The sequence below is a fragment of the Podarcis filfolensis genome (genome assembly GCF_964270895.1).
Source record: "Podarcis filfolensis genome assembly, chromosome: 5".
Lineage (NCBI taxonomy): Eukaryota > Metazoa > Chordata > Lepidosauria > Squamata > Lacertidae > Podarcis > Podarcis filfolensis.
Genome location: NC_139608.1, coordinates 54,305,109 through 54,317,359, shown reverse-complemented (window position 1 = coordinate 54,317,359; position 12,251 = coordinate 54,305,109). Strand labels below are relative to the sequence as shown.

Sequence of the window (12,251 nt, the reverse complement as noted above, 5' to 3'; positions counted from 1 at the left end):
AAATGAATTCAATACCAATTAATGCTTTATAAATAAAAGGAAAAAAGAAAATAATATTTCCCATGATGCCTGGAGTAAAAAAATAAAATTACTACTGCATATATACATATCTTCTCCTACTCTTAATTTCTTGGTAACTGTTACTCACGTAGGGCACAATCCATCAAAAGTTAATTATGACCTAGACATCAATTCTAGGCAGGTTTATTCAGGAGCAAGTCACACAGAGTGTGTCTTACTCTCAGGCAAGTGGATTGAGGATTTCAGGTTGAATTCCATGGGTTTGAATTGAGCTTAGCTAGCAACTACATTTTATTGTCAGGGCTAATTACATTATCCACCCCTCCTGTGGGAGGCCAGTGCAGAGCTGCCTATGTGGACAGGATTCTCATAACACATTGTACAGTCCTCTCCATCATCCCCTTCTTCCAGGCGTGTAACAAGTCATCTCACATTTATTTGGAATGGGAGGGAGAGGATTCAGCAGCCACTCTCCTTCTCAGCTCTTCAGTGGACAGGCTATGTGAGCTCCTAGCCCCCAGGTGCTCCCATGGAAGGACACATAACATGAGCAGAGAACTTGTGGTCCTTCAGATGGTGGTCACGCATGACCATTGGCCTTGCTGGCTGGGTCTGATGGGAACTGGAGCCCAGCAATATCTGGAGGGCCTATGGGTTCCCTACCCCTAGAATAGAACACACTTCAGATTTAATGTCCCTTTAAAATGAATGGCATTTTAAAATCATTGCAACTAACTCCCATTTCAAGGATGGGATGATTATGACTGGCTGAACTATGCTGCACTGCACAAATCCAGGAAATCGCCTTTGTTACAGAATGGCTCTCCCATTCCTCAATGGTGTGTTGAAAGTGACAGAACAGCAACAGATCGAACCTGCATTTTAAAAATTCCCCCTAAGCTTTCACATGAGATCATGGTGTGTCTATGTGTATTTAAGGAATACTTGTTGCCATCCCGCTGAGTCATCCTGGACCAGATCTTCAACACACATTCATTAGCATCATTCCCACATGCATCAATAATATTTGTTCCCTAATTAGTGTTTGTAGAACTGCACATAACATTGGATTTAAACAAGAATTATTTTATTACTATTTTACAACCCATAATTAATTGGATAATGTTCACAAGGATCAATTGTGTAAATGCGCTGTTTGGGATAGTTTCTTCTGCTGATTTAGTGTTGACTGATCCCTTTACTGTACTGAGAAAGGATTTCTCTGTGTCTGAAAGGGTTTCTCTATGGCTGTGTCTGAAACTGGTCTGTGTGCCTGTCATTAGGTGGCCAAGTGGGGATATTGATGATACCAAGAAAGCTTGGAGGGCATAATGAAGGTGTCGCCTCCCAGAAGACCCTGTTCCTTGTTCCTATCATTCTATCTTCAGAGAAGGAGGGATAGAGCAGACCCTTCCTTATGGAAGGAGGTAATTGTAGGTTAACCCCAACCAGTAGGTTCTCCAGTAAGTTTGAACAGAAGGGTGGACCAACGATTGTTACCAACATAATTAGAAGGTACTCATTCCATATTAATACTCTACCTATGGTCTCCTGAGATTATAGTAGTAGAAGTATGGTTTATGGTCCCAGCTGTGATGCTTTGTGTCAGAAGTCCATAACCTTTTTGGCTTGAGGGTACACCTGGAAATCTAAAAAAATAAAATAAACTGCTGTGGGCACCACAAAGAACGAATTTCACAGAAGAAAAACTGATGATGCTCAGCCCCTCACCAGCCTCCTCGAACAGGCAAAACACATACATTCCTAAAACCAAATAAAACATAGCCCCAAATACCTGACAACACTTGCAAACCCCCCCCCCCAGAGATTTCCTCCCGCCTGAATAACACCAATTAAACAAAACTAAAATGAAAAAATAAAAAGACAGGGTCAGGGAACCTGAGGGTGCCATATTGGAAACCCCATTTCCATGGAAGCCACAGTCCAATGTAAAGTCCAGATATAACACTTTGGAAATGTGTGATATTATTCATGGAAAATTATAAAATGAATTTTTATTAAATCCCATTCCCTACCCACTGGAAGCCCTACACATATCTTCTTGTCTTCACATATTTTAATTGAAGTTTCCCACTCTTACAAGTTTTGCCTCTATAGCAGGGATGGGGAACCGCAGGTCTAGGGGTCAAATGTGGTCCTCTGTCCTCCTCTGTCTGACTCTCAGAACTCTCTCCTGGTCATATGCACCCAGATCACACCTCTTACTAGTCCTCTTCTATACCCTCCCCTTTGCTTTTTGTGTTTTTGTACAGAAACGTAGTCTACTGTACAAAAGTAAGAGTAACAATTGATGCTCTGTCCAGTGTTGCTTTTGGCCCCACCCACTACTGAAATGTGATACCACCACCCCCAGCCTGGCTTTCCATGAGGAAGCGCAACCCTCAGGGTTAAAAAAGCTTCCCAGCTACTGCTCTATATTATAGGGTCTATAACAACGAGAACTAGAGGCACTTGTAAGTTTAAAAGTGGATCTCCTTAGAATTCCAGAGGAGTTATCTGATCCTGAGCTAGAAAGCTTGATACCATATGCCAAGAAGCAAACATGGTCACAAGGCTTCTAGAGCTGTGAAGAGAAAAATAATATATGATAATTATTAGGTTGCAAAATGTCAGGGCCCTTTCACATGATCCTGAACCTCCTCACATTCCACTGAAACTGAGTAGAACCGCAACACCAAACTTTCCAACTTTGCCCTTTAAGTCTCTTTCTAAGAGTGGGGATGGTGCTGAAATCTTTTACAGCTCTGCCTGGTGTATTAAAAAAGGAGAATTGCTATAATCCATACTCAACCACCTGTGTAGGAGAGACCCAGACAAATATAGATTATTCACATGTAAACCAATAAGAAGAAAATAGAACCAATATGTGTGTGTACAGCAGCTAAATTATCTACAGTTTTAAGAGTTCCTAAATAATCATTGATTTCAAAGTGGTTACGGTCCATTGAGCCAAAAATCAGTTTCTTAAAAGGGCTCTCATATCTGATTTATATCACATACCTTAGAATTGCCAAAGGAGCTGCTGAATTTAAGATTAAAGGATGCCCCTGGATAAATGGAATCAGCTGCATCAAGGCTTCGATTTGCAAATCCGAAATACTACCGTTATGTATGTGCAGGTGAAATAAAGTGAAGATACAAGTAGTGTGCAATCGCCACCATACAGACTCCGAAGAAACAAACTGAACTGAATAGCTTCTTGCAGTAACATTTACAGTGTGCTGTTGCCTCATCGGTCTTGGCTAAATGAGGTTGCAAGGGAAGCTATGAAAGAGCACCTACTTCACAATAAAACAAACAAGAATGACTTAGCTTTGGTTTTCAGTACCATGGACAGCGACCAGGTCACTCTACTAATCCCAGAACGGTCCTTTGACTGGTTTACTTGGAAGATTTCTGAGATACATCAAAGGGAATAAGCAAAAACCTCCAGACCAAAGTAAACTCTTTATGCAATACAGGACTTCTCCTCACACTCCAGAGTAATTTCATTATCCTATATATATGGATGTCAGGTTAGAATGCAATAAAGGGGAAACATAATTTTATTGTTGTTGATGATCTTTGGCTGGTGACCACAATAAAATATCCATATATTATGAGCTGCAGTATCACGTCCACCATGTGTTTCTCTATGCGCAAGAGAGAATTATATTGTTTCTGTCATTTGGGGGCAAAACCAAAGAATTAGAAATATGTCAGGATTACAAATCTCAACAGGAATGGAATTAATCTTAACAGATATGGATATAAATTTTAAGACTACAGAGCTAAAAACAAGATATTGTGGTCAATTGTGTCTTCAGAAACATCTCCCAAAAGTTCAATAGAATTACAACTTCATTTGATTTTTGTATCAGAGAATTGGATAAGACAACATGAATGCTGTATTTCTGCCCCAAAGTGTTGCCTCACTTCCTTGTTAGATCTCAGATTAGTCTTTCTTGTAGTCTTTTGAGCAGGCATAGGTAAACTCTGGCCCTCCAGATGTTTGGGACTACAATTCCCATCATCCCTAGTTAACAGGACCAGTGGTCAGGGATGATGGGAATTGTAGTCTCACATTATCTGGAGGGCTGGAGTTTGCCTGTGCCTGCTTTTGAGGTTTATAAAAACTGATACGGCATATGAAATATTGAGGAAGTGGAAAATACACTAGCAATATTAATTGTTTCATAAATACTGCCAGGTAAGATATGCTATTTTATTCCCTTTTTAAAACTGTGTTATTGAAAAACCAATAACTTACCATTTGATTATACTTTTCTTGGCATGCAGACTAGATATATAGCAGAAAGTGAACTAATAAAAGAGTAAAGCATTCTTCTCATTCAACTTTCAGTTATGGCCTCTTTTTGAAAAAAAGAACGTATTTAGAATGTTAGTTTCCTATTTTTTTAAAAAAGCTGCAACACTAATGAGTTGCAAAGATGTCCAGGGATGCTAGGTGACATCTTCTTAATTCATATTTAAATGCAACATCGACATTATAGCAAATCAGGAGTAAGTCACCCCCATGACAACCAGCATTCTCCAACTATTACTGGTAGCTCAGATATGTTTATGTCTATTCTCTCAAGGTCAAAAACATGACAGACAATATCATACCTCTATATAGCTACCTGGCTTGAAGGCTGGAGAGATGGATCAGTTAGCCCTCCATTTAAATCAATGGTAAATGTAAGTGCACATGGATATAAACTGCAGTTAAGCAGCAACATAGCTGCCTGTGCCAACATCATATTTTTCTGATGGCACATGAAGTAAATATGGCAACCAGATGTCCCCTTTCCTATTGAATCATATACATAGATATGTTGCCCCCATACCTAGAAAGAAGACTCAGGGCAACTTTTTATGTGGCAACAAGGGTATATTAATTAATGATTACTATATCTATGTTTTTATCTGTCCTTATTTTATCTGTAAGCTGTCTTGAGTTCCTGTCAGGGAAAAATTCATTATATAAATAATGATAATGATACAAAACAAATTGGAGGATCTGCAATTAGCCAAATAAATATGCGCAGGCAGGGGGAATCAATGGAAACATGAGAGTGAAGTATCCCTCCCCCTGGCCAAGAAAACCAGCAGGTGATTTGACTCCCAGCTGAGGACTGAAGAAAACCCCCTGTCTTTGTTAAGTGAGCTCTGGGTAAATGAAGCTTAGCCAGTGTACCCAGGTCCTGATGGCTGTGCAGGCCTGGCCCTAAGGGCACCAAGCCTGTGAGGATGACCAGGTGAAGAGGGATGGAGTCAGCCATAAACAGCTGGCTGACCCTCCCTGCTCATTGGCCACTCTGGCCACATGTGATTTACTTATCCCCCTCTCAAAAGAAGGAATCAACCTGAGTCTCTTTCTTCTAGGAGAGGTGGGGCAAAGTTGCTTCTGCCAAGAATGAGAACACAATTTCTTGAGCTTTTGAAGGCTAAATATAAAAATACTGATGTTCCCACTGTGCCCAAGTACATTTAAATCAAAATTTTAACATCATCTTGTCCATTAAAGTAATTTCTATTAAAGAAGGAAGAAATATGACGTTGTAAAAGGAAAGCTTCTGAACATGCAACAGTTAGCCAAGGAAGAGAAGAAAAGTGGCTATTATTTAAAATTCATAGAGATGGTGATAAGATTGATCTGTTCCGTTCGCTTAAAGAGAACTCCGGTGCAACCTTTTAAGTTAGTTTCAAGAACTGAAACAATTGTGGAAATGCCAAAATCGTGTGGGCTTCTTGGGTACACTTTTCCTGAATGTGCATTCAAGGCCCTGAATAGTTGGAAATTGTCACAAATTGCCTTATTCTTCACTCTGATCCTGACTTCCAGCTACGTCAATTAAATATTGGAAAGGTAAAATAAGCAACTAGTTTGGGACAACCCAGTTAAGTACTTATCATGCTCAAGTATCAAAGGGGCCGTCTCTATCCTTTACCAGAAATAAACCATTGTTTTAATTGTTACAGCTTCCAAAAAGAATCATGGGAATAGTTTGGTGAGTGTGCTGAGATTTCCCGAGTTTCTGCTCTTCCCCCCTCCGTAAAGTTCCCTGCAATGACAAATCCGTTCAAGACTACAAAGCAAGAGAGGGTGTGGTTAACCTGTGTGGTGGCTAACCTTTGATCCTCCAGTTGTCCCTGGACTACAACTCCCATCATTTCTGACCATTGGCCATTTTGACTGGGGCTGATGGAAGCGAGAGTCTAACAACATTTGGAGGGCCACAGGTTAGCTACTCTGGTGTTGGAACATTTCCAGTGATTTCAAGCACCATGAAGATGTCCAGACTGGTAGCATACAAATTAAGAAAAGGATCCTGAGGGCAGAATTAAGAAACAAACAGGGATTTCTCATTAAAACTATGTTGCATCATGTTTCTTGAATTAGCATACTTGTTGTTGGCATCTGTCTGCCTCAGGAGACAATGAAAGTGTGCACCTTTGGGGGTGAAGTCAAACTGTTGGAAGGTTGCAGTACCTGCTGTGGCTGCAGAGACTGATGTGGAATAGACATGTTTGGTTCCAGCTGGGACAGATGAAGGTCTCTGGTTGTGCTGCTGCAGTTGCACCGTGACATATCTTCTCTCTGTGCTCTTCCCAGTGGTCATTCTTCTGGTCACTGCTATGGGTTGACCAAGGGCTGCCCCGCTTAAGCCACAGCTGACCAGTGAGAATGAAGATCTCTCCCACCAATGAAGACAACCTGTAGTACTTATACCTTATGCCAATCAGGTTGAACTTATAACTTGTAGCTGGTGCCTCCCACATAGTTTTTGCTGTATTTGCAGTGACCTCCTCAGGGTGCAAGCCTGGGCAGTGTGTATGGAGATCCTGGTCTGCCCAGATGACAAGACTCCCCTCTTGGTGTGGTCCAAAGCAAAGCAATACATTTGGCACCCACTGGGCTGCAGGAGTTGGCAGAAAGAGGCTTACAAGACACCATCCAACTGCCTTAGGGATTCCACTCTGGATTTGTGTAGGGTTTAATCCTTAGCCTTTTCTTCTCTGGGAGATATTTCACAAAGCAGCGGGTACAAATTGTTCCTCAGGGTTCACTCCCAAAGGATTTCTCACAAATTAGTTTAACTGCAAGATGTTTAGGATTGAAGTTTCTTTTTCCTAGATGGGCTACCTTGCCGGGTTGATGAGCCCCATCTGCCCCTGCATTCCAAGATAACACAGATTGCAACTAACTGTAACTTAGTTTAGATCACAATTATTTCTTAAAATCACAGCAGCTGAAAGCCTCTAATCAAATCTGAGATTGTTAAAGAAGGCTACAGTTCTATGCATGTTAACAATGGAATATATTTAATTGAACTCAGTGGGGCTTACTTCAGAGTAGACTTGCTTAGAATCTCACTGCACATGGTTTTAACCTGTAATGGTTTTTTTCCCTTATTCTTTTCTCGGTGCCAGTCTCATTTTCTAGTATGAAAAGCTTCCTCCATTTACAACATCTACTTGCCCTTCATCATTGCACAGAGGCCACCATTTTACATTTGCACTGTTACATTTTCCAGGGCAGCAGATTGTTATGTCACTGAGCACGATTATGAGTCGGCGTGTGTCAAAGGCTTATGAGTCAGTATGTGTCACAATTACCCTCAAAATAAGCGGAGATGGGCTATAGGCAAAGAAATTGCTTATGCAAATAGAATTATTCTCACTAATGATCAACATCATGAGAGAAGATATTACAATGAAGCTAAGCTTCATTTTTAAAATGTTGCCTAAGTACTAGAGATCTTCCCGGTGCTCATTTTCCCCTTTAAACTCTGTCATTTGTACAGCCTATTAACCTTTAACTTTATGACTATCCGAACATGAAATACTGGCAGCATTTAAGCCTGAGCATACTGGAACCAAACCTTCTTACTTGGCAAAGAAGGTGAAGCACATTCCTTTAAATCAGTCATTTTTAATATCAAACACATGCACACACACGAGCATTAAGGAGATTATTTTTAGACTTGTATAGGGGGATGTTATTTATAATAAATGTTGCTGTGATTCAAGCCTTTCTCCAGTATATTTAAGTACATAATCTCCATTTCCATTGTAATTAAGGGTTCCCCACTGTTCTCTTGCAGCCTTATAAATATTAAACATAGTACAGCTTTACTTATCTGAATTGCCTGCGGGAGGTTAGAAAAACAATAATCAGAAGTTTGAATAAACAAGAGTTCTATTTACGCATGGTGACATTGACCTTGACTTACACAGTGGACCCACAGTGAATTTGAAACACCCAGAATCGAAATTACTGAAGTTTCACATGTGAGAGTGTGGTGCTTCTCTTTGGCTTACCAGGAGAGTTGCCAGAACTAAATAGTTTGATCCAGGGTGCTAGTGGAGTTTTCTGAAGAAGAGACTGTGTACAACTTCACCAGCCCAGGATAATTTAACCAGCCATTTTTACCAAAGTTGCAAGTAATAGCAAGGATATCCTTTCCCCACTCCTACATAACAAGGCTATTGACTGTGCTTCATGTGGCAATAGAGATGGTGACATCTGGTGATAAAGATCACATCCAAGATCTTTGATGGTCTAGCAATACTTTAAAGCTGTTTTGTGATATTTGTTGAAATAACAGAGTACTTGGGTCTGCTGAGTAAAGTACTGAATGCAACAGTGCAGAAATCTCCAGTCTCCTAGATATTCACTGGTTCACCATCTCTTGTGAACCATCTCAGAGGCAGCCTTACAATGACTTTGTGTTTTCTACCAGGCAACTTAACTCTGTGAGCTTGTCTACATAGTTTAATGAATTCCGTATATTCTAATCAATATGATGACTGTTTACAAACTTTTCTGATTGGCAGGCAGAAAGAACACTTGCTGTATCACAGCCACAACAATGTTGTCACTTGACTGAGAAGTAGTTTTATACAAGCTGCTGTATCTAACATATTAAATCTAAAAGATTTGGAAACCAGAGTCCAGCGCAGAGAAATTACACCTAACACAGCATTAGTTTGGAACTTGACGATTGCCAGGATTAGTTGTCATGTGTGTAGTAGGATCTCCAACACAGTGCCGGTGGGCACTGGTGTGCCTGGCAGTACCTCCTATGTCACCCATGCAAGGACTCAGTAAACATCCCCTTGATAATTCAAGACTGTTTGTTTTGCCTGCTTAATTCCTGTTTGCACTGAGTCAACCTCTTTTACACTGAACACATCCTCTTAAACATGCTCATATTTCATTGGGCGCTAGGATTTGAAACCCCACTTTTGTTCTAAAGAGAGGAGAAGTACAAAGAATGTGAGGCAGAATGGTGGAGGAGGATATAAATGCCTTTGTTTCACTTGAGTGGGGTTGACTGATGTAGGGAACATCATTAATAGAATCATAGAATTGTAGAGTTGGAAGGGACCACAAAGATCATCTAGCACAAATATAGATAAGTGAAGATTAGATAATCTGAAGTCGCTTAGACATTCTGGAACCTGCACCAGCTGTTTGGGTAAATGCATGACCTAACTGAAAAATGTGAATACGATGCAAACTTTCCAACCACCACAAGGAGCATGCAACATGCTCAATGACATGACAAAATGGGACAAAAGTGGGAAGAAAGGATTAGGATAAGAAAGGATTAGGCTTTGTCCACTCATTCATTTAGCTCTTCTTCTCAGTGTCATTCCATTTTTAACATTTACCTAAACTTCTCATCTTCCCAGACCCTGTTTTGTGGTTAGTATAAGGCCAGCCTGAAAGATAATATATTGCGACTGCTATATTATTTATTTCAAAGCCAAGTTATTGATTATTGCCCACTGAAAGTGACAAATGGCATCTGAGAAAGGCACGGTCAGCGAGTTCTATTAAAAAAATGATAGTATTGCTCATGGATTGTTAAAAGGTTCAGTTTAGGTACTTTACAGGTTTATATCCATCACAATTTAATGACCAAATGATGAAAAATATGAGTCATGGGAACAATTCCTTTCTGTTCAAGTTTAATGTTCAAGCAGTTAGCAAAATAAGACACTTCTGGTGTGAAAGTTTTACACACCCAGACCTCATAATACATAATAGAGTAATTAGCTTTATGTTTCTCTCTCTCTTTTTTTTCAAACAGGGACTATGGGATAAATGGTTAAAATTAATGCTTCTTGAATTAAACGGCATTCTGTCAAAACTTGCTAAAAATTGATTTGGACTAGAGTCTGCCCCCAAAAGCATTGGCCTTCAAAAGTGAGGAACGTATTTGTGTTCTCAGATCAGGTAGGAATGGGAAATCTGTGCTTCTTAAGATGTTGGTTGGACTGCAATTCCCATCATCCCTGACCATTGGCTATTCTGGAGACGATGGGGCTTGGACTTCACCAGTATCTGGAGGACCACAAATTCCCCACTGGGAGTGGTGGATGACTAAACTCCAATTTACATGACCAAAGTGGCAGGCTGAGAATGTGAGAGGAGTGAAGATTTGAAAGTATCTTGCACCAATTCAAATTTCGGCAAAAAGTCAGGATTTGAATTTAAATGTTTGAACATTTTTTCAGATTTTGCTTTTCAATTTTTACCCTCGGTGTCGCTTTTAACGCTTTTTAAGGGCTTTTACTCTTAGGGTGCTTTCAGATGGGATGTTTATTCACATAAAATTTGGTTGCTATCCACATTTTCTGGGGACAATTGTCTATTGAGAAAAGTGACGGAAAATTACATTGGAAAGTGTGAGGTGACAATCCCCAGCTGCCATATAGGCTGCGTACATGCTAATCCAACTGCAGCTATAAACAAATTATATATTATAATTTTATAAACAATGATTATAAACAAATCATTTATAATATCAGGATGTACAGTTTTTTCCTTATTAACAAATCATGGAAAATATTGGTTAAAATGGTTAATTCCTTCAACAGTTATTAATTAGAAGAACCTCACAAGAGAGACAGGTTTAGGCAGAAGTTTTATTCAGAACTAATGTTCAGTCTCTGCTTCTTCCATTAGCTCTAAGTAATTTTTTTTGTCTAAACCTCTCTTCCTTGAGCATTATAACCTTATATGGGCATTCCCCTCCAGGCAATTGTGCCATATGTTCTTTCTGTTCCTCACTGACCCCACCCTAATGCTGCCCATACATTGTGGGTGTGTAGGGAATGTCTGTAACAAAGAGCTTATTGTATGTACATACCATCTCCCTGAAGCTGGGATCCCTGCATGATCAGGATTCCCAATCACAGGGAGAGCCTAAGTGCATATAACAAGCCCCCCTTTACAGACTCCCCCCCCCAACACATAGACAATGGTGGTGAGGATGGCACAGAGGGGGCAAAGCAGAGGTGCCAACTTCAATAAAATATTGGGGGGGGGGGGAGTAGGTAAGCTCCACTCCACATAATCAATAACATGGCATGGGCACACACAGACCATTTGAATGGCAATGCCCATCAGCTTGGGCACCCCTGACCCCCTCAAATATTTTATTGGGGGGCAAAGGGACCTTGGTCCCTAGGCGTTGGCTCCTATGGGGCAGAGCTAGTGGGTGTGGCCTTGTTCACCACCACCACATGATTGCAGGTGTGTGGAGAAGAACAACCGTATAGGACCTGTGATGGTTACAGTTTTCGTTTCTCAAAGTCACAGGCTCTTGCACTCCATCCATATTATACCAAGATTGTGAGAGGGAAAGGATGTGCATCTCTGTTACTCCTGTTCAAAGGTGCAACGTGCCATTTTGGCCATCTCAGTAGATTATACTAGTCCTCTGAATCACTTTTTCCTGGTTAGCTCAGGTTCATTTCAACCCACTCCCCACAGTGTTTATTTCCTGAAATCTAGATCATTGCTGTCCCTGGAGGCTTTATTTCTTCCTAGATTCAGAGCAACTTTTCACTCCTGCATCCAGCAAGAGCCTTTCTGTTCAGATCATTCAGCTCTTGTAAGCCCCTAACTTCGACCTTCCAGAAAGAAAACAGGCCAAAGCTGATAACTCTTCTTCTATCTGTATGGAGAAATTCTGCTTCATCACTTTCTGTACTGATAACAGCTTGTCAGGTGAGGGAGGAGAAATCACACCACTGGACGAGGCTGATACAGTTTGCAACACTCCCAAAGAGAATAAAAATGAAAAACCCAGCAGAAGTGTGTTCACCATTGTGAATTGTAGCTGTGAGAGCCAGAAACTGGCCTCAAGAGCTGATATAAATCTAGTAAAACAATTTTTTCACGTTGCCTTAATCCAACACCTTTGCTT

At 40.5% G+C, this 12,251-nt stretch overlaps 1 long non-coding RNA gene across 1 annotated transcript; it reads right to left on the bottom strand.

Annotated features, from left to right (window-relative positions):
* Positions 1–364: 364 nt before the first annotated feature.
* On the bottom strand, positions 365–7,531 carry LOC310763138. The gene is made up of 3 exons (XR_014548509.1): positions 7,375–7,531; positions 1,558–1,670; positions 365–680 (listed from the first exon to the last, which is right to left on the bottom strand). It is a non-coding gene; the product is annotated as an uncharacterized lncRNA (long non-coding RNA).
* Between the last annotated feature and the right edge of the window lie 4,720 nt (positions 7,532–12,251).